The sequence below is a fragment of the Equus asinus genome, chromosome 5, assembly GCF_041296235.1.
Source record: "Equus asinus isolate D_3611 breed Donkey chromosome 5, EquAss-T2T_v2, whole genome shotgun sequence".
NCBI classification, from domain to species: domain Eukaryota; kingdom Metazoa; phylum Chordata; class Mammalia; order Perissodactyla; family Equidae; genus Equus; species Equus asinus.
Window position 1 is genome coordinate 106,910,459 of NC_091794.1, and position 23,333 is coordinate 106,933,791.

General features: G+C 48.7%; 1 long non-coding RNA gene across 1 annotated transcript; it reads right to left on the bottom strand.

Moving 5' to 3' along the window:
- Positions 1-5,892: 5,892 nt before the first annotated feature.
- Positions 5,893-20,460, bottom strand: LOC123285655 (uncharacterized). Its single transcript, XR_011503655.1, has 5 exons — positions 19,991-20,460; positions 18,698-18,861; positions 12,523-16,296; positions 9,116-10,156; positions 5,893-8,056 (listed from the first exon to the last, which is right to left on the bottom strand). It is a non-coding gene; the product is annotated as an uncharacterized lncRNA (long non-coding RNA).
- Between the last annotated feature and the right edge of the window lie 2,873 nt (positions 20,461-23,333).

The following is a 23,333-nucleotide window of genomic DNA, read 5'->3' on the forward strand; positions in this document are numbered from 1 at the left end:
AACACACCAGGACTTGTGCACAAGATCCCAATCCCTGTAGAAAGACAAAGTCCATGGAGAATGTGACACCCACTCGGGGCTGAGGACAGAGGTCGCTGCCGGTGGAGACGCTCTCCGATGAGTACAGCCCATGGCTGCTGCTCCGGAGCATCCTCCCTGGCCTCGCCTGGGTGCTGGCCGCTCTTCTCGTTCACAGGGCTCAGAAAACAATCTCAGCCCAGTGGGTGCCTCTCGGCTTCTGTCTCCTCCTACTCAAAACCTTTAAAACTCATATTTTCTTCTTCCCCCAAACAGCTTCTCTTTCCATCTTCCTCATTGTGTTGTTGCCCTCCCCCGATCCTCCTCATCTCCAAGGTTAACCAATGAGCCTCCACTCTCTCACCTCCATCATCTCCATCTCTGAAACCCAATTAGTTGCCCAGGAGTGTTAATTCTTTCCTTATAAGGGCATCTGGAAGAGCTCTTTTCCTGTCCTCTCTGCTCCCAGCCCACACAGAGATGTTTCCTCTGTCTTTCTGCATATCTGTAGTGTAGCCACCTATTAAGTAAGCGATTAAATACTCAGTTGCCATGCTCTGGGTTAAGTCTTTTCTCCTGTTAAAGAAAAAATTATCCAGTGACACTTGTTGAAGACGGTAAGGCAGATTTTATTCAAGGGGGGCCATGGCAATCAGTGCGGGGACCACTGCAAAGGGGTCTTGCAGTGGGCAAGAGAAAATGGACTCAACTCCGAATATGGCGTGGGCCAAGGGAATTTATAGCCAAGGAGGGGTTTGGGGGTGAGTGAATGGAAAATTCCTAAGAATAACGGGGATTCTGGCTAAACTGATCGACTGGCTTTCTTGCTGAAGACAGCCCAGGGTGGTCAGACATCTCCCGGGAGGTGATGGAGGATGAGGAGCCCGATCAGATATGAGGGTGATGAGATATCAAGGATGGGCTGTTCTTGATGAACTGACTTAACAGGGTTTCTGCTAAAACTGGATTTCACGAGTAAGGGCACAGATGGGTTTAGAAGGTTCAGGAGCCTGCAAAAGTTTGGTCAAGCAAAGAATCTTTGTCCTTCTCCAACATTTGCCTGGAGAACAGCACTGATTTTTCTTCTCCTTTATGGTGCCAGGTACAGACTATCCCACGGCTGCTCCGTAAGGCTGTGGTGTGGGAAAAATGACCATCTGACCTTACAGAACCAGCCTTCTTCCTAGGGGACAAAAGGTCTTTGTTTAGGAAAATGCTCAGCTAAGGGGTAAAAGGTGAGGCCTTCAGAGTTAGGAGAAAAGGAGACAAAGAAACAAAACCAGACCCCCAAACTCCTTAAATTCTTCTGCATAATAAAAGAATGGGCATTAGGGAGGAGAGAAGAGGAGAGAAGAGCTGGAGGGAGAGAAAAAAGGCAAGAAGGAGGGTGAAGAACCGAGTTGGCAGAAATGGCTCGAGGATGTTTAAGAAGGAGGAAAAGGCTAATATTCAGTTTAAGTTGTTTGCATTTGTAAACTTGCTCCATTTCCCAGACTTTCATTGAGAATAGGCAGAAAGAGCTTTTGCTGTTATTATTATTATTACTCGGTTTTCAAGTGGAAAGAATGAGGCTACACCCATGTTGGGTTGATGCTGAAGCGGAGATAAAGCAACAGGCAGAATCAGGGTGGGGGTCAGGGCAGAGGCTGGACTGCCCGGCGAGCAGCGGCCAGGAGAAGGACAATTGGGAGAAATCTTGGGGAGGGCTTGGCCCAGCCAAAAGGGGCTGGAGGGGGTCGGTGCCTGCAGCTGTAGCTGGCACTCAGTAAGTCTGCATGGACTCGACTCATGGGTGGTCTGCACGCCGCCCCAAGACAGGGATGTAATTCAGGGAGTCTTCCCTTTCATCAAGCATTTATGGGGCACCAACTGTGTGCCAGGCATGGTGCCACAGGACATTGGAGACGCAGGAGGAACTTGCTCACAGATCCATAGTTTCCGTTGCTCCCTGGAATAACAATTGCTTCCTTCCTTACAAAGCTTTGTCGGCTTCTCCTGCTAAAGGCAAAGCAGGCGTGAGGCCCCATTCCTGAAAGTGTGGACGATGGCCCTTTACAGCCCAGCCCCAGCTCACCTGTTCAGGCTCCTCCTCTGAAATCCCTCAGGAAGCCCCTCTGCCCTCAGACCATGTCTGACTCCTAGATGTTTCCAGAAGGCATCAGTCAGGCTGCAAAACCTCCACATCCTGAATTCTGTTCCCACTACCTTGATGCCTTTCCCCCTGCACCTTTCCTGTCCATCCTTCCAAGTCGGGTTAGCGGTCACAAACCTTGTGGCCCTCCCTGACCACTCCTTCTCTTCTCCCCATCCCACCACCCTTACTCTAGGCCCAGCAGCCTCCACTGTGTTGGAGTTTGCATTCCCGTGGCACTCTCAGCTGGCCGTGATGAAAAATGTCGTGATGATTCGCTTCCTGAGGTCTCCCCTCCCTGACTGCAACAAGGAGAGGGGCCTTGTCTTATTTATCTAAGTGCCCACCCAGTGCCTGGCACTCGATCAGCGTCTGCTGAATTGAACTGTCTAGGCGGGGAGGGTGAGAAATACTTTCACCCGAGGATCTGGAGAACTTCCCCAGCATTGAGAGGACGGGAACATCAGCTATGGCTGCAGCCTCCCCTCTGACTAATTTTCATCTCCCAGTATAAATAGCTCCCTTTCCCCATATCAGAAAACATCTGCTCCCACTAGCTGCCCAGTCCTGTACCAGCTCTATAAATATCCTGGCTGGATCCAGGCTGCCTTGGCACAGGGGCCAAGAGAACTTGGAAAGAGTGAACACCAAGTGAGATGAAGGCAGTGGGAGTGAAGAAGCCGAAATTGCCCAATCTCCCTCTTCTTGCACCTCCAGGCACAGGCTGACAATGCTTCCCACATGGGCTTGGAAACCCCCGCCGTATTCCTGGGAATTCGGCAGAGACAGAATTGTTAGCTACTCCTGGTCTGGTGGTTTTCAACATACTGTCTGGTGCAAAGACCCAACTCATTTCTCACTGGCTGAGACACAGCTTGGAACTCGATTTGAGGCAAGTCTTCCAATTCTAGCAGATTCTTGCAGGATGGGAAATGATATGGCTTTGAAATGAGTTGCTTTTCATGCACATTTAAAAAGGAATCATGTAATTCTATGCTCCTTGAAGCTACTTTTTATGTTTAATAAACCAAAGGCCTAAATTCTACATAGTATTGTGCTCTAGAAGCTGCATGGATTTCCAAGGAGGAGAAAAGTTTAGTGTTTGGGAGAAGGGACTGGGAAATGTTCAGGGTCTATCTAAAAACACAAACCAACCGTAGGCATCACACACCATGTGAACCCGGGGTGCGGCACAGACGGGGTTAGTGGGTGCACCAGAGTAAAACTCTTTTCTTTGCTCTCCTGGGCCCGTTCCTCACTACCTGGGGGGCTGGTTTCTCCTCAGGTCCCCGGCGATACCTCTGGCAGCTGTTGGATAGCAAAAAGTGCTCTGGTCACTTCGAGTGGCCTACAGGGTCTCTGTGCCACGGGGAGTCACTGAAGTTACATTCCTTCCCAGCCAGCTCAGGCTGCTCCCAGCCGGAAACCTGTGATGGGAAATGGGAGAAGGGCCTTCCTCGAAGCCCCGTCTCTGTATCAGTCTGGGTTTTCCAGAGAAACGGGACCGATAGGATATATACGTATTGCAAGGAAGTGGCCTCCAAGGATCATGGAGGCAGAGAAGTCCACAAGCTGCGGTCGGCAAGCTGGAGACCCAAGCCGATGCTGTGAGTTCCAGTCCGGTCCGAGAGGGAGTGCAGAGGCAGGAGCAGACGGACATCCCAGCTTCAAGACAGACAGGCAGAGAGAACTCTTTTTCACTCAGCCTTTTATTCCATCCAGGCCTTCGCCTGATTGAGATGAGGCCATCTGCCTCACTCAGTCTACTGACTCAAATGCTAATCCTGTGCAGAAACACTCTCAAAGGCACACCCAGAATGCTTGCCCTAGTAGCTGGGCGCCCCGTGGCGCAGTCAAGTGGACACATAAGATTCACCCTCACACTTGACTTGCCCACGTTTTCTCTACCCTCCTCCCTCCTGCTCGCTGGGCAGCCTCGGCCTCTGGGGGGCGAAGTATGGGGGCACCTATGTAACTGGCCATTGCTCCCTTTGGCCATGGCAAACATTTAAAGCTGACTTTTTCTCCTGTGAGGGGCTTTGGGGTTCTTTGGAGACTCCCCATGAGCTGGCGGATTGCTCACCTGTGGCTCCCTTGAGGGGGATGAGGACGTCTTCAGCTGGTGCCTTAACATCTCTGCTCAGCCTCTTCCTCCCGGCAGCCCTCTTGGGCCAGCTCTTTTTCACGGCCCACATCTGGTCTACGGGAAATTACCCAGGGGGTGGGACTCTGCACTCAATGGTGCAGCCACCTCCCCTTGTTCTGCCTTTATGGCTTCTTGCCCTTAAGATTTCTCGGGGGGCCGGCCCCGTGGCTGAGTGGTTAAGTTCACACGCTCCGCTTCGGTGGCCAGGGGTTTCGCCGGTTTGGATCCTGGGTGTGGACATGACACTGCTCATTGAGCCATGCTGAGGCGGCATCCCACATGCCACAACCAGAAGGACCAATAACTAAAATATACAACTATGTACTGGGGGGCTTTAGGGAAAAGAAGGAAAAATGAAAAATAAAATCTTCAAAAAAAGATTTCTTGGGCATGTGACATACACAAGTTGTTTGGTCCCACAAGTTCCTGGGTGTGTATGAGGTGTTGCAAAGCTCTCTTAATGGCCTCCTCCAAGTCCTTCGCACTAGGACCCCTCCTCTCATCCATGGGGTGGGCTGGGAGGGATGGGTGGGGGGCGGGGAAGTGCGCCAGCATGCAACAACTCTCTCTGCAGAAATCATCGAAGTTCCAGTCTCTCCCTTTGGCCTTGCCACTCCCCAACTCACGGGGTCACAGTTCTCAGACAGCTCTTTCCCGGCCCTGCTGAGCTGGTCTAGCACCTCACTTTGGAACAAAGGAGTAGTTGGCACCTACTGGTTTGTTCTCTGCCTCAGGATCTTCACCAGAATTGAAATGGAATCATTTTTTAACATCTTGTTCCATTTGTATTAACCGAGGGTAGTAGGCCAGCAGTTAGTTTTAATAGCTCAGTTTGTCTTCTTTGGCTTAATGACATGCTGGGCATTTCCTGTGACCGCCATAGTTACACCCGGGGAGAGAAGGTTGGCAGCTGGAGCAGCCTTTGTGCACTAGGCTACCAGTGGCTTTAGAGTTGTTTGGTCACCTCGTGGTCATAAATGGCTGCTGCAGCTCCAGGAATCATGCCCACAGTCAAAGCAGGAAGAAGAGGAAGGGGCATCTCTAGTCCTGTCTCTTATAGAAGAAAAGCAAAACCTCTTCCAGAGGGCCTCCAGAAGACATCCACGCCTGGTTCTTTGGGTAGAACTGGGCCTGGCACATTTGGACCTCCCAGCCTGAGTGGAGATGGGCGACGGAGGAAAGTGCTGGGGACGTCAACATGTCAGTCGCATCGGTAGCCAGCGTCTGTCTCCTTGAGCAGCCCACCTCAACCAAGATGGTGACTGCGCCTGGGAGAACCTTCCTGTCATCGTCACCGTCCACCTCCTCATCAAACAGCAACCGACTCTCTTGAGGGATGCTGTGGAGAGAATACACTATCTGTAGGCAAATCAGCTTCTGTCTCAAGGGGCTCATCCTGATTCTTGGGTAGGCCCTAGACAGTCACACACATAAACATTACACTTTTTTACTATCACTGTCAGTAAGTTGTGGAAGTACTTCAACCTTGGCTCAAGGAAATTCAAATGTTACAAAGTGACCTGGATGTTCTGGGGCGAACTTCAAGGCAGAAAAATGTGTGTCAAACCAGGAGGACAGGAGAGGGAGGTTCTTTGCAACACCTGATAAGAAATTGTTATCGCCTTAATATCTGTTATTCTTTCATGGAGATTTTAGTTTGCATTTGGTTCTTTTTTTTAATTATTGTTTTTTTAATTGCAGTAACATTGGATTATAACAATATATAGCTTTCAGATGTACAGCGTAATGTATTTCGAATTCTGTGTAGATTACATCATGTTCACCACCCAAAAACTAATTATAGTCCATCACCACACACGTGAGCCTAATCACCCCTTTTGCCCTCCCCCGCTTCCCCTATGGTAACCACCAATCCAATCTCCAATGCTATGTGTTTGTTTGTCGTTGTTTTTATCTTCTACTTACAAGTGAGATCAATGCAGTTGGTTCTGTGTTGACCTTTCCAGATAGAATTGTTGTATAGGCTGTAGGTGGTTGAATTTCTGGTCTAAAATTAGTTTTTCAGTCAGATTTCTCTAAGGGGTCAAATGATTCCCTGAGAGTGGGCTGGCTACACTTTCAGGCCAGTCCAGTGCTTTTAATCTAAGTTACTCTGTCAGTTCACTAAATCTTGTCCTTCAGGCCTAAAATAGCTTCAGAGTTACCAGACTTGGTGATGGTAGAGACACCTTGGCACCAGAAAGAATCTGGCTGATAATGTGATGACAGCCTTTTAAAATCTATTTGTGATGACATTATTAGCTTTGGGAAGGAATGTCTTCCCCACTTAGATCAGGATAACCAATCAGATGCAGGAGGTGGAGAAAATGGAGATTGGTAAGCGAGTGTTACTATCTTTATAAAGCTGTTTGTGGGACATGGCTTAGGTCTGTGGGCGAGTGGCCTCATGGATGTTGTGTTCCTGAGTCAGACATGCTGATTTCCCCTGTCTGGTTGAGAGCCGGGCAGCCGACCAGGGTGTTCTCTAAGGCAGGACAACCCCAGAGAGGAGAGGGGCGATACTCTGGGCACGCCCAGTCTCTCCCCATCTGTCCAGTTGGGAAAGTGGCTCCTCCTCCCTTGAGAGAGGAATGGGTGAAGGAGGAAGTGCTCGGGGGAGAGGGGAGGCAAGGAGCGTCACTCTAAGGAATTTCCTTCACAGGAAACCTGAGGAGCTGGAAATGAGTGTCCTCAAGTAGTCCTCCCCTCCCCACACATATAAACTTCAGACTTTACATGCGATAGAGCAAATGGCTGGGATTCTAGACTCTTCTATTCTTTCCTGTGTGTAAGTCAGATTCTCTCTGTGCTTCAGTTTACTTATTACAACCAGAAGGATAATAGCCTTCATATTAATAGGGTTGATATAGAGGTTGCTCTATTTAAGTCAAATATTGCCTTTATCTTATCATAGATTTTATTATACTAATTAATAAATTATATTACCTTATTAAAAATCTGGCTTCCAAAATACATATATGAAAATGGCTCCATCTAGACAATGGAATATTACTTATCACCAAAAAGAAATGAACCATCAAACCATGAAAAACATGGAGGAAACTTAAATGTGCTGCTAAGTGAAAGGAACCAATCTGGAGAGACCACACGCTGTACGATTCCAACTACAGGACATTCTGGAAAAGGCAAAACTATGGAGAAAGTAAAAGTTCAGTGGCTGCCAGGGGTTAGCGGGGTGGGAGGAATGAATATGGGGGGCACAGAGGATTTTTAGGGCAGTGGAACTATTGTGTGTGACAATACGATGGTGGACACACGCCATTCTCCATTTGTCAAAATCCATGGTATGTTCCAACGCCAAGAGTGAACCCCAATGTGAAGATGGACTTTGGGTGATAATGACGTGTCATGTAGGTTCATCAATGTCAGACATCCCACTTTGCTGGGGGATGTTGATAGTGAGGGAGGCTGACATGTGGGGTAGCAGGGGGTTCTGGGAAATCTCTGTACATTCCACTCAACTTTGCTGTGAACCTAAAACTGCTCTAAAAAATAAAGTCTATTAATATATATGTATGGAAATGGTTAATAGAGAGGCCAGGTACATTTATTCTTAGAAGTCTAGCCCATTTCATCCCCAAGGTCTGCCAACAAATTCGTCCTCCATATTTGACATGGACGTCATGTCAGGTGGACAGAGAACAGCACCAGTATTCTTCCAGGAAAGACATTTTCTCAGGCAACTTCACCTTCCTCTGCTCACATCTCCTTCCAGGCCGCGCGGGGCTCTGACGCTCACCCTGTGCACACAGAACATTGCCCGGTCAGCAGTATACACCGTCCCTTAGACACAAGGAGTATTATTTAGTCTAGAAACTCTCAAAGGAAATATCCGCTTGCACGTGAAAAATCTCTGGAATTTCTCTGTTCCTCTCTGTCCGAGGTCCCCGTATCTGTGAAACCGCCTTGGAAAAGCCTCTACACACAAGCAATGCCTTGTTCCTGGCCAACTACCACAGGCCTGCTCCAGCACTCCTGTCCCTGAGGCTCCCATCCCTCTGAGACTGGCTGCACCCGGGAGAAAGAGGAGGAGGAGGAAGAGGAGGAGGACTCTCCGGAGATCAGAAGTGAGAAGTTTTACACAACCGGGGAAATGGAGGAAAAACCCGAGTCTTAAAGCCCCAGTCGTTGCCTATCTGAGCCTCACCACTACTCACTCCAAATTAGTGCAAGGAAGATTTTGACCTTGAGGGTAATAATACAAACCATCAAACCTCAGGCTTGTTTGCTGACACCCAGCTTACTCTCAGTCTCTTCCTTGGATCGCTTTTGCTGCATAGCCCTCCGTTTGCCCATTTCCACCCTCTCTTATCTCCCTTCTAAGTTCTCTTTCCTCTTCTCTTGAGTCTCCTACCCCTCCCAGAGGCAACCGATGCTGACAGACCTGGAGTTTATTTAGAGTAGGCGCCCTGGGACCCAGGGGGCATCCAAGGGCCTCCCCAGCGCAGACTGTGAAGGCATAAGGTGTTGAGTGTCTGCTTTTGCCTAATCTTTAACATAAAGGCAAGGGAACACTCTTTCCTCCCCATCTCCCAGGCCCCTGTCCCCAGTCACCCCCCAGCACTGTTTCTGGGGCTGTCTTCTCTCCATCTGAGCCTAGTTTCAGCTGCAAAGGAAAAGACCACAACTTCCCAGCTCCTTTTATAAGTGTCTTTCTCTTCATGCCAGCAGGTCGGGTTGAACCAGGCTAGCACGGAAAAGGGAAGGTGGAAAAGAATCTGAGGGAAAGAGGGTACCCTTCGGAAAACAAGGAATATTCAAGTACCAGGTGCGAAAGTTTTAAATAGAAACCCGCTTACATTGCACTTGGAGTAACAACAGCTGGCTGGAGGTCCTGGGGCTTCTCAGAAGACGAAGAATTTTTCCGGGACAGTCCCAACATCACGTGAAGCCATTGTAGCAAAGGCTACAGCTCAGTGGCCCCCTGTCTATGCATCTCAAATTGCGAGCTTAGGGATTTATTTTCTAACTTGTACACTAAACCTCTCACATTCCACCCGCACACAATGACTCTGTTTTTCAAAATGCTGTCATACATGGGAATTTTATGACATCAAACCCTTAAAAATGTGGAAACTTTGGTTTCAAAATACTTAATAGGGGAAAATAATAAACCCCTTGATTCACAGTTTCTTTGCTTGCTTACGGTTCGTTTCTGACACTGTGACTGGCGCGTGTTTGGGAGGCCGGGTTTCGGAGGCATAATCAAGTATTCATATATGCCTGGTCTTGGCACCGCAGAACGCTCCCTCTAATCTGGAAATATTTTCCCTTCAGACAGGAATAGAGAGGTTACATTTGGGTCACTAGCAATCTCACAAAAGGCTTTTCAAACGAGATGAAAGAAAAGAAGTTCTGATTTGTTGGGAGAAATCGGAGAGCTTTCCAACTCGAGGGATGTGGTGAGCGTCCAGGAGCGCGTCCAGGAGCGGCATCTCTGGGCTGGGAAGCCGGGAGCACCCCCGACGGATGGGCTGAGCGAGAAGGACAGGGTTACAGCCGGCGGAGGAGGCGATGGAGCCCCTGCTTCCTCCAGGTGTCCCTTACGCAGACTTTCCAGGCAGGCTGTTGGCTGCAGGCGGCCGTCCCTCTTCCTGTGGCTTGGGCATCAGCTTTCCAGCTCTCTCTGGAAAGCCTGTGTAATGGCCGCCTGCCTGCATGCGCTGCCTCGCCCACGACCCCAACAGTTAAACAGCTCTGTTCACAACCAGGGGAGGGTGACAACATTTCAGATGCATTTCCTCCAGGCAGGACGAGTTGGCCCCAGCGGAGCGTACACCTGCGTTCCTCAATCATAGGAGGCTCTGTCTTTCCTCTCGCATGACCCCGCTTTCCTATGTCTGTTGGGAAAGCAGAATATTTAGAATCAAAGGGGCAGCCAGGGGAGGGAGAGAGGCGAAGTGCTGCCCAGCGCCTCAAATGTCGCTGAGGAATCAGGAGACACAGTTTCCTTCAGCTTAAAGAACTGACTTAGTTCCTTAAAGTCGAATGAATTCCTCAAGCACTGGAGAAACTTTTGCAAAAATATCCAGAGCCCAGACCAGTGCTTGGCGTGCAGCACACACTCCATGAACGGCGTGGAGTGCGGACGCAGAGCACTGTTTCTGGCACTGGGCTGTGACAGCGGACAAAAGTGTCAAAAAGCCCTGCCCATGTGGGGCTGGCATTCCAGTGGGGAGGCAGATACAGAAGAAGACAAGTAGTGTGTGCTGTTTAGGTGGGATCAAAGCTCAGGGGAGACACGTGTGAAAGGGAGACACACATAGAAGAGTTCAGGGAGGACGATGTCGGGAAGACCTTACTGATTAGCAGGCATGCGGTACAGACCTGAAGGAAGGGACTGAGGGAGCCACGTGGATGACCCAGGAAAGAGTGTCGCAGGCAGAGGGAACAGCATGTGCCAAGTCCCTGTGCGGGGTATGTGTCTGGGGCGTTCAAGCATCAGCAGGGTGGCCAGCGTGGCTGTAGCTGAATGGGCCGAGAGCACCGGTGATGAGGCCAGCGAGGGCAAAAAGATGAAGTTTGTTTAGGGTCCCATCTTCAAAGACTTCATATGCAGGGAAAAGATCATTTAGGTTATAAGATGACATGACTATGCCAAAGTTGGATAAAAGAGGCTACAGAATGGACGGCAAGTAACTGGCGTTTGGGTAAGTAGCAGGAACAGGGAGATGACTTCACACCGGAGGGCTGACACAGGTTGTGCTCTTGGGGAAGCAGGTAAGAGAAAGGCTGTGAATTGCACTTGAGCCAGCTCTTTGGACCCTATGGGGATGCTGACCTCCAAGTGGGGACAGATGTTCTAAAGTCTCCTGTGGCAGCTGGACCCACTCTTTAGAGAAGAGAAAGTGGAGTCTTCACCCTAAAACCACCTCTGTTGAGGTCAACGGAAGGGAGAGCTTCCCTCTCTACATCCAGGACTACGTCTCCTCTGTGTTCGTCTACATCAGCGGCCGTTGGTCTCACTGTTCGTTAGGAGATGAGAGTGTAGAGCTCGGTGCACATGCTGCCTCGTCAGTGCTGAGAAGGGGGAAGCTTCCTTAGAGAACCTGCCTTTGCATCCAGTTCCTCAACCATCTCCTACTCCAGATTTTGTTCCCCACAGATTTTCTTAGGTGAAACTGTACCAGCATATGATGCCCACAATTATTTTGGGATCTGAACCAAATCACTATCCCTAAGCTTCCTATGACCTTATGGCACTAAGACAAAGGATGGCTGCCAGAGCTGGGAAGAGAGCCCCTTCGGACTTTGACCTCAGGCTTTATCACCGCCGCGGCCGTCCCACTGTAGCCGCTCAGGACTTGGGAGCACAGGCCAATGACGTTTAAGTCCCTTGCTGCTTCTAAACTAACTCATTTGGAGCTGAGCCGTGGCCCTGCTGTGCAGCGTCTCCTTCCTTTCTGCCCTCCTCAGTTTTCCCGGTAACCCCACTCCGCAGACGCGTGTTCTTAAAGTGAGTGTTTTGAGCCCTTGTGAGCTTTTGTTTTTGTTTTTACCACTGTGGGGAGCTGGCGCAGAGGACATTCTGGCCTGTGGGACATAGTTACCTTTGGAGGTGGCTTCCAAGGCACTCTGAGTCACTCTTACACCACACAAGTGGAGCCATCCTGGAATAAATAATTTTTTTAAAAAAACCTACCCCGTTTCCTGGCAGTTCTGAAGCTCGTAAGGGGCAAGATGTTGCAATACCGAGGGGGCAGGTTGCAGAGTGAACTGCTGTGCTGTGGGAAACTTGGGACGTGAGCTCATCCTGCCCGGGCTGCAGCCCGGGCTCCCTCTGCTTCTGCAGGGAAGCGTTCGCAGAGCAGTGAGCAGAGCCAGGCCCCAGAAAGTGCCAGAGAGAGCGGCAAACCTGGGAGATCTGTGGGAAGGTGGCCCTGGAAGCCCTGACAACTACGGTCAGATTCTGGTGGGAATGCTGTCTGCTGATCAGCAGCTCTGATTCCTTTGTTAAAACCCCAGCTGTGCTGGGAACTGACCTCATTCATGAAGTAAACATTGAATCAGATACCAGCAGGCCTAACCCTGATTGAGTGGAAATAACATGGACGTTTCCATAATTATGAAGCTGCCAATTGGATTTGGCAAGATGAACTCTAAATATGTCAATCGGAATGAGTTCATTACCTTTTCTTGCCAACTTAATCAGAAGCCAATTGCCTTGTTGCAGTTGAAATTATTTGTATTAAAATGCTTTACTTACATTTGAGTTTTTACATTCCAAATAATGTACTGGAAAGCAGCGTAGTCTAGCAACTGGAAGACAATATTGGGAATCCGTCGACTGGCGCCCAGCCCTGGCCGAGTCCTCGGTGCTCCCCGTGCCAGCACTTCCCGCACTCGGCCCTGGAACCCTGCTGTTGGAAGAAGGGCTGTGGAGAGCACAGTTCGGTCTCGTGACACGGGCTTGTTGTCATCCAGGGTCCTGCGGCTCATGTGTTCTCCCTCGTGGTCACACTCACTCACTGTTGATTTACCCGGACCACTGGGGACACCCCAGAGCTGTGCACCTAAGTTATAGGTTGTTCGTGCCTCTGACTTCCCTCTTCCACTGGGCTCCTCCTTCCATTTCACACAGTTCGTTCAGGAGATGAAAGAGTTAGTTTGTTTCTCCATAGTAGTTGAGACCACCGTTTGCAAAGCAGTTTCACAATTTTGAGGAGAAATAATTTCCAATAGCTGTTCCTTTTTTTTCTTTATTTTTTTGAGGAAGATTAGCCCTGAGCTAACATCTGCTGCCAATCCTCCTCTTTTTTTGCCGAGGAAGACTGGCCCTGAGCTAACATCCATGCTCATCTTCCTCTACTTTATATGTGGGATGCCTGCCACAGCATGGCTTGCCAAGAGGTACCATTCTGCACCCGGGACCTGAACCAGCGAACCCCGGGCAGCCAAACGGAACGTGCGAACTTAACCACTGCGCCACCAGGCCGGCCCCTAGCTGTTCCTTTTTGATTCTCATTTCCTTACAGAGGCAGCAGAATGTTGCCATTTGGAGCCTGATGCATGGAGCCAGACTACTTGAGTTGAAGCCCAGCTCTACCCCTTCCAAGAAGGACCTTGAGCGGGTTACTTAAACTCTCTTCTGTGTCCATCTCATCATCTGTGAAAAATGGGGTGAAAACAGCAGCTACCCTGCAGAGGTGCTCACTGTGAGGATGCAAGGGCTAATTCATGGCAAGCACTTAGAACAGCGACCGGCATACAGAAGAGCTACGCGTCAGTCTTTATTATCATTGTCACTATTATTATTAGTCCCAATGAGTAAGAACAGACAATAAGGAATGGCCATAACTGTACATAATTTAGTGATAAATTTACAAGGTGCAAATCAACAACTACATTGCAGGCATGGCAACAAGAAGCCAGGTGACCTGAGTTATGACTGCTTCACTATGTCACTTAAATCCCTACGTAATTTCTCTTTTAGTGTCTTTACCTGTTTCCTGGGGTTAATGTTTACTCTTCCTTCCTCAGAATAGTCTTGTCTGATTGTTGATATGAAGGAACCTAAAGAAAGGTGTCATAACGCGGCATCATTTCATTTGCAGACAATTCTGTTGATACTTATTTTCTTCACTATGCCCAGGGCTGAGTAATCAGAGGTCCCTGTCACAGGCCCAGGGGAGCTGTTTCTTTGGCTAATGACAAGAGTAGTTGGCATCTGTCAGTCTCACAAAGACACCCTCTCCCCTCAACTAAGCCTTTCGACCTGCTTCCTTTCAGTGCTGTCACAGCTCATTAACCCTCCTCCACATCCGGGGCCTCTGTCTGTACTGGGAAGAGGGGAGGCGATCCCAGTGACCGCTCCTTCATGCCATGAAAGAAAACAATCTTGGGGGACGGAACTGGCGAGCCTCGGCAGGGAGCACTGAGCACTGCTGACATCTCAGAGTACTTGGAGGAATCATGGACAATCGAGGCAAATGTCCTAAATTTAAAAAAATTATAAAGCTTACATCGACAAATTTCTTTTTCTTTTTTTTTAATTTTTAAAATTTATTTTATTATTTTTTTTTGAGGAAGCTCAGCCCTGAGCTGACATCTGCCAATCCTCCTCTTTTTGCGGAGGAAAACTGGCCCTGAGCTAACATCCGTGCCCATGTTCCTCTACTTTATATGTGGGACGCCTGCCACAGCATGGCTTGATGAACGGTGCCATGTCTGCACCGAGGATCCGAACTGGTGAACCCCAGGCCGCCGAAGTGGAACGTGTGAACTTAACCGCTGCGCCACTGAGCCGGCCCCCTTTTGACAACAGTTTGACAGTTTCTCACGAAATCTTTATGGACAAAATAGTGACAAAAAGGCTGCTAGAGCTGGAAGGGACATTAGATAACCATGTGGCACATCTCCATTTAAGGTGACACCCCTTGCTCAAGGCCACACAGGTAATTAGTGTCAAGGCTGGAATCTGTTCCTGGCCCTGTGTCCCAGGTGAAGGCTCCACCCACTGCAGATGGCTCCTGGGCATGGTGAGGGGGATGGGACAGTGTCCTCCCAAGGCGTTCTCTAGGGGCACGCCAAACAGTTCTATCCTTGGCCTGAAACTCTTTAACATTCTATCAACAACTTGGACAAAGCCAAAGATAACTGCTTATCAACTGTGCAAATAGCACAAGCCTGGGAGGGAAGGCCAGTATGTCGGAATTACAGAATCAGAATCCAAGTTATCTCAGCAGGAAGGAATGATTGGTGGAATCCAACGAGATAAAATTTAGCTGGAAAACATGTAAGGTCTTGCATTTAGCTCCAAAACTTGATTGCAAAAGTATAGGATGTGGTTGGAAGACATGTCCAACCTCACCCATAATCAAAGAAATGCAAATTAAAGCAACCATGAGATAATCATTTTCCCCTATCAGATTGGCAGTGATTAAAAGAATGAAAATTCCCCGTTTGGTGACTAGGGTGTGGGGAAACTGGCTCTCTTGTCAACTGCTTGTGGGCGTATAAACAAAATCACTCTTTGGGGAGGGTAATCTGTAAATATATAACAAAAGCTAGAAAATGTACCATTTGTCCGAGCAGTGTCACGTATAGAAATGTATCCAAAGACAGGTGTGCAAAGACTTATGTACAAGGATATTCATGAAATCGCTGTTAAGAAAAGAACACTTTTTGGGGGGGGTGTTCAGTACGGGAACAGGAGTTGATACCGAACCTCTTAATCTCAAGTTCGTGCGCCTGATGTGCGGTAAACCAGTCACTGAGACACCAGCGCCTGGAGATGGAGACAGGTTTATTTGAATTGGCCAAAACGAGAAGGCGGGAGGGGGGGTTCTCTCAAATCTGCCTTAGCAAGGAACAAAGCAGGGGGTCTTTATAGAGGTAAGGGGCTTGGGAAGAGAGGTTTCAGAGAAACAGGGGAAATTCGTGTTTCTTTCACTCCAGATAAGCCCTTGGGCAATTGGACTTCTGCGCATCAATGGCAGCTGGGGGCTGGTTATCTGGTGACCATAACTTCCTTAAAGGCATTCTTTTTCTTCTGCACAACAAGCTTGTAAATCCTTGTGACCCTTGAGTCAACCCTCGGGTTAAAGAAAAAAACCCAGCAAATTGACAAGATTAACCTCTTTTCATCTATGTCTATGTTGGGAACAAGGTTGAAAGGTAATCATGTTCTTACTGAATATTTACAGTAACCCTCAGGTACCTGGCTTCAAAGTCATAGAGGTCTCAGATGGGTACCACACAGCTACTGTCAAATACTGGATGCTATAAAAAGGAGGGATCAGGGTCTGTGTAGCTCCTGAAGGCCAGATCAGGACTTACAAGAGATAGTTGTGGCCTAATATTACAAAGCAGATTCTAACAATTAATTCTGTCCGAATTAGGATGGGTTGCCTTGTACCTTCCCAATCACGGGCAGATGGCTCTCTGTCAAGGATGTCGAAGAGGATAGTCATTGTTCTTTAGCCATTGGGATGAAATGCTCATCTTGATTCCTTCCAACCAAAGAGGCAATGAGTCTTTGCTGCATTAAATCATCAAAGGGTAGAGTCACCACTCAAGTTGAAGGTGGGAGGTCACACCAGGTTCCACTTCCTGACACTGAATTCTAGGAATGAAATGAGAAATCCTCCTGCTGCCCAACACCACCCTTACTGAGAACCTGTAGGAGATGACTGCCCCTCTTCACCCCCCCTAGATCTTTTACGAGAACCTGCTGTGTATCAGTTCCCCAAGGGTAAAGCTAAGGGAAGCTTTTAGCTGGACCTGAAGAAAAGAAGTAAAAGATGAACGCTCCTTCTCACCAAATCATTTCCCTTGTATTTTGGCTTCCAGGAGATAGACCTATGGGGGAAGTGTTCGACTGCTCTATCTACACCTTTCTCTTTCGCATTAGTCTGATTGAAAACTTTCAGTTTTAATCATAAATCACATCTGTCTAAGCTATATGACACCCAGCACCCCCAAATATGGAGATTCAGTACTGTGGGACGCTCATCTGTAATGTGCTCTTACATCTGCTCATCACTTCAGTTTAGTAAGCCCCTTCCTGGCCTCTTTTCCATCCAATCTCCCCATCAAGTGTCAGGTGGGCATTATTAAAAATGCTCCTAGTTAACCCTTTACTGAGCCCCGTGAGACACTCACCACGTACCCTATCAGGTCGTCCTCACCATCACTCAACTCTGGAGCCGAGAGTAGCCCCTGCCAACCCATTCGCGATCAGAGTAATCTTTTCATAAGACAGCTCCCGTCACATCACCAACTACAGACCCAGGTGGCCTTCAAAGCCCTGCATGTGCTGCTCCCCAAACCCCCAGTGTATCTCCTACCAAGACCCCTCGCTCTGAGTTCAAGCCACATGGGTCTGTCCTTTCTTCCAACTTGTCACACTCCTTCCAGCCATAGGATTTCTACGCACATTCTTCCCTCTGCCTGGAAGGCTCCCCTTGTCCCATCTCTCTATCCTACGTATACTTTGGATCTTAATTAATGCTATGAGTTGAACTGTGCCCCTCCTCAAAGTAATATGCTGAAGTCCTAAACCCTTACCCCAGAGTATGACTGCATTTGGAGATACAGCTTTTAACGAGGAAATTGTCTTAATAGGGGGCCTTTAGGGTGGGCCCTAATCCAATCTGCCTGGTGTCCCTAGAAGAAGAGAGACACCAGGGTGATAACGCACAGAGGAAAGACCATATGAGGACACAGTGAGAAGGCAGCCATTGCAAGCCAAGAAGAGAGGCCTCAGAAGAAATGAAACCTGCCGACACCTTGATCTTGGACCTCTAGCCTCCAGGACTGTGAGAAACAAATTTCTGTTGGTTAAGCCACCTGGGCCCGTAGCACTTCGCTACGGCAGCCCCAGCGGACTAATACAATGAAGGCACTCCCTTGGGGAAGCTGTTCCCCACCCCTCTCCACATCAGTGCGATATTGCTTTCCCTCAGTCACACTTACCACAGTCGGTGAATAATCACCTATTTGGATGACTGTACACTATTGTCTGTACCCCTTCCTCAGGATACAGACTCCGGGGGAGGGAGGAAACACGTGCATTTAGGTTCTTCATTGAGTCCCCAGCAACTAGCACGGTGCTAGCTGCTCATACAGGGAGGTGTTCAATATTGCTCAGTGAAAAGCTCAAGTGTTATTTCACCCACGTTAAAAATGAGCAAATTGAAGCTCAGAGGTTAAACTTCCTAAAGGTCGCAAAGCAGCTAAGCGGCAAAGGGGGACTGGAACCCAAGCCCCGAAAGCTCTGGCCTTTAACACTACTTAACCCTCTGATTTTTTTTTTTATTAAGATTATGATAGTTAACATCCTTGTGAAGTTACAGTTGTACATCATTATTAGTCATGTTGTAGGTACACCACTTCACCCCTAGTGCCCTCCCCCCACCACCCCCCTTTCCCCTGGGAACCACCGATCAGTTCTCTTTGTCTATATGTTAACTACCACCTATGAGTGGAGTCATACAGAGTTCGTCTTTCTCTGTCTGGCTTATTTCACAATAAGGGTATTTCATAATACCCTCAAGGTCTATCCATGTTTTAACCCTCTGATTTTGAAATGCATCCATTCCCTCAACAGATACTTACCTAGCACCCAATCATGGGCCCTCCAGGACCAGTTCAACCGACCCCATCTCTTATCAACAGAGTGATTAAGAACAGCCTTTCAGAAAATCTGCAAAGTCATGTAGCCAGGGCAGGCACAAAAGAAGAAATTGTGAGCTGAAACGACCTCGGGACCAAAGATCCTCCTTCCCACAGAAACCAAGGACCTGGGACACGAGCAGAACTTGAAAGTCAGACTCTTATGAGAAGTGAGGGTCCCTCATTCAGGAAGATCCAGTGTTAAAATTCCTTCCCCACCTCATCAAAAATGTTTAGAATCCTGTTATAAACGTTTAAAACCTTACCATAGGGGCCAGCCTGGTGGCACAGCGGTTAAGTTCACACGTTCTGATTCGCAGGTTCAGATACCGGGTGCGGACATGGCACTGCTTGGCAAAAGCCGTGCTGTGGTAGGCGTCCCACGTATAAAGTAGAGGAAGATGGGCGTGGATGTTAGCTCAGGGCCAGTCTTCCTCAGCAAAAAGAGGAGGATTGGCAGTAGTTAGCTCAGGGCTAATCTTCCTCAAAAAAAAAAAAAGTTAAAAAAACCCCACCTGACCATAAATGCTTGAAGTCCACCAACAAAAATCTGTCCCACCAGTGTTTCCGCATGCCAGTCTATTCTCTGTAACCTCTTAAATTTCACCCCAAATCCTGAATCGGGTAGACAGATCTGAGGGCGCACGCCCCCTGTCTCCCTGCAGAATAAAAGCTGATTTCTCCTCCAAAGGCTGATGCCATAATTAATTGGCTTTTTTATGTGCATCAGGCAGAGAACCCCGATTTTGTGCGGTAATGCACCTATCACACGCTGGCCCCTGTCTAGGAATTGGGGAAGCATCAATGACAAAACAGACAAAATTGCCGCCTTCATGTGGAGAGAGACATCAAATAAGACAAAGAAGTAAATTATATGGTATATTAGAGGTGATAAATGGAACAGAGCATATGGAAATGTGGGCTTGGCGAGTCAGATTTGCAATTTAAAATCAGGAGGTTAGAGAAGGTCTTTCTGAGTAAGGAATGTTTGAGCCAAGCCTTGAAGAAGGTGACGGAGGGAGCTCTGGGGGTATTGGAGGACAAGTTCCTTGCAAAAGTAAAAGCAAGTTCAGTGTCCCTGAGGCAGAAGTAAGCCCGGCACACGACTTTTGTGGCTGGAGTAAAGTGAGGAAGGGAGTCAAAATTAGGAGAGCTGCTCAGCGAGGTTCCAGGAGCCTCGTGGTGCAGGACATTTCTGGCCATGGTAAAACTGGCTTTTACTCTGAGAGAGAGTCTGTGGAAGGTTTTGCACAGAGAATATGACTTTCAACAGAATTACTCAGGCTGTTATGTGAACACAGACTGAGGAGGAGAGAGCTAAAAGAGGACTGTGGAAGAGCACTTAGGAGGCAATTACAATAATCCAGGTGAGCGGTGATGGGGGCTGGGTCTAAGATGGCGTCAGCCGAGTTTGGACTCTGGATATATTTTGAAGAAAAAGCCAATAGAGTTTGCTGCCAGATTGGGTAGGGGATGAAGGAGAACTCAAGGTTTGGAACCTGAGAAGTCAGGAGGATGGAGGTGCATCGTTTGAGATGAGAAAAGCACAGGTAGAATACCTTTTGGTGGAGAAGCTCAGGAGTTCCACTTTGAACACGATGAGTTTGACGTGCCTACTAGGCATCTAAGTTTTGATGCCAAATAGGTAGTAGTATATTAAGTATGGAGGTTTGGGGGAGAGGTCCAGGCTCTCATTGGCATATAGATCGTCTTTAAAGCTAAAGCTAAAACTAAATGAGATCACCAAGATGTTAAGTGAAAAGAGAGAGAAGTCTAAGAAGCCAGTCCTGGGGGCACTGCTACATTTAGACGTCAGGGGAACGATGAGAACCAGCAAATAAGATGGAGAAATAGGAGTCAGAGATGGAGGAAGAAAGCCAAAAGTGTGCGGACCCGCAAGCCAAACGCAGAAAGTGTTTCGTGGAGGAGAAGGTGATAAACCATTCCCAATGTTGCTGATCGAGCAGGTAAGACGACGACTGGGAAGAAACTGAGAGTGTGTGCGAGAGCGTTCAACAAGGAGTGGGATGAGCGAGCTGCAGACGACGACTACAGGCGCTAGAGGAGCTTTGATATTCAGAAAAAGAGATGAGGTGGGAGCTGGAGGGAGAAGTAGAGTCAAGAAAAGGTTTTCTTAGGAAGGAAGAAATAATATATTTACATGCCTTTGGAAAGATCTCGAGAAGAAATTGAGGCTCAAAAAGTTAGGTTACCCCTGGCACTAAGTCTTCTGGTCCAGACTCATCTTCCTACACGATGCTGCTGAAGTGACAAATCTAAGCCTCTCTGGGGCCTCCTGCTCCACGCGGAATCCGAACTAGGGCACTTTGAACTTTTACTTTACTTGGATCAGCAGCACATCCGATATTTACTGCCTTAGGTCAAGAAGTCCGTCGAATTGAACTTTGGGCTCTGACTCTAGCTTTGGGGTTAGTTTCTGGGAATCCACCATCCGGAGAGTGCAAGGCGTCATGGTTGCCCGGGCAGTGGGCGCCCAGAGCGCCCCAAGGGGCCTCCAGCGCGCTGTCGAAACCTCACAACGTCAGCTGACCAGTCTTCCTCCAATCCCGTCTTGGGGGCGGGGCTTGACGCAGCGTCTCCACAGCAACGCCGTTGCCAATCTGAGCACCCGGCTTCTGCACCACGGGAGGCGCTCTCGAATGACGTCATGCACTCCGTGGCGCTTGCGTGACTTAAGCCTAGCTCGGAAGAGACGGCTCGGCACACCCACAGGTATGAAAAGGAGCACGGGCTCGGGCACGGCGCATGTGTCGTCTCAGGTTGGCGCATGTGTAGTTCTTACCTCCAAGAAGTGGGCGAGCGCAGTTGAGGTCTCCGCGCCTTTGCTGCTGTTCCGTTAATCTTAGCCAGAACACTAATCGGAGACGCTACAGTTGAATCTGGCTTTCTGGGAGTTGTCTCGAGGGCAGATATCCGAGGATCAGACAATTCATTCACTGTCTCCTCCCTCCCTCTTCTCCTGGCGCTTTCCTCGTTGCATCCACAATGCCACTTAACCAGTCTGAAACTGCTAGTTGAATTCCCAAATTGCTGTTGCCAGCAAGCTTTCTCTAGCGTGCCACCTCCTTTCTAAACCAATGCTAGTAAGATCAGCAAGCAAACCTTTTAGCACTAGTTGTAATGGTAACCAGTCTCGACAGAGCCTGAGAAGTTCTCTGAGTCAAGTACTGGAAATTTTAAGGGCTTATGACTTCTGTTGAATGCTTGTGGTTCCTTCCTCCTCCTTTCAGATCTTTAGCCAGGATCAAAACAGTTGACTTCGCTAAGTAAATGCGCTCCAGGTAGATGAAGTGTCACTGTTCTGAAACTTAAGAGTTCCTGTGCTGTTAGTCATTCATTCACTGACATTCATGAAACGCTCACTCCTGCCGGGCCCTGTGCTGAGCCCTGGTGTTACAGTGGTGATGACAGTCCCTGCCATCTGTGATAGCTCATTTCATTGATTAATTCAAGAAACATTTACTGAACATCAACTTTGTGCTAGGCACAGTTGAGATTATTACCGTTCATTGAAAGAATGAAGTGTGATCCGGGCTAGCATGTGGCTAGGAGTCAGATTTGATTTTGAACCTTGGCCCTGCTCCTTACTTTTGAGTGATCTTGGGTGAGTTACAGACCCCCTCTGCACTTCAATTTCATGATTTGTAAAAATGGTATAATAATGCCTACCTCCTACAGGGGACTAACAGGAGAGTTAGACCTCATGCTCCAGTTGGGAGAGGCTTCTCTTTTCACTTCCTTACGTTTCTTCCCTTCTCAGTCCCTGTCTCTCTCAGGCCTTACACACAGGACGACACCACTAGTGGGAAAACAGCCCCCTGAACAGCACGCAGCCTCAGAGGTCATCCACAGATTGTCCTCAAATTGTTTTAAAAACAGCTTTCATCCAGACGCTGCTTTTTGTGGGTCTGTATGCTGCGGCCAAGTTATATTTAAGCAGAGCCCTCCCACCTCATCCCCAAACAAGCTCCTCTAAAACCAAAAGGAAAAAAAATCCTTTCCTTCAATTGCGCGGTGACTTGAAGCTAAACATGGGCCGAGTGTTGGAGGGTGGCCTGCAAGATTGGGTCAGATCTCGGGTCACTGTCTGAGGAGCGATGAAACACTATAAGGGTTGGGGAGCGGGTGTCTGGCTCCCTTGTCACCACAAGACCTGTGGTTTCCAACCCTGTCTGCATCCGCGTCCCACTAAACAACAGTGGGAGAGAAAACAGACATGCACACAGGCGGGGACACACACACACACCCAGACTTGCACAGCCTTCAGAGGAAGTGGAGCACCAGATGTTCTGGGTTTCCTGTTCGATGCTTCCACAGCTGGTCGAGTCTGTGGTTGCGGTTTGTCTGTCTCGGGCTTATGTGAGAGACAAAAGCTGGGCTGACGGGAAACCTCCCCTCCCAGCCCCTCTTCCTCAGCTCTAACTGATCAGCCACACGGAAACCTGGCAGGTCAGACATTTCCTGAAACACCCAGAGCTTGGATTCTCTCAGGAGAAGGCTGGATCCCCTATCCCCGGGGAGCAGCCCCGGGGCTGGTGGCCAGCCCTCACAGAACCTGGGGACAATAGAAACCTCTCCAAATATACTGTTAATATGGACCCACACCCCTACTGAATAGAAGCTGAGGCCAGGTTGCTCAGCTACAGTCACTAATCCAGTGCCTGGCATAGAGCAGCCACTCCGAAGCACTCAACATGCAAAGGAATGAATGAGGAACAGGGAACTTCATCTTTGGGGGTCGGATCTAAAAGCCCCGGCAGCCCATCACTTCTCTTAAGTGGCTTTAGGTTCAAACAGAGAAGGATTTGGAGAGGCACTGTGTTACTGATTTGCTGCAGGTAGTTTAACCTCTCTGGGCCCGGTTTCCTCGTCTATAAAAGG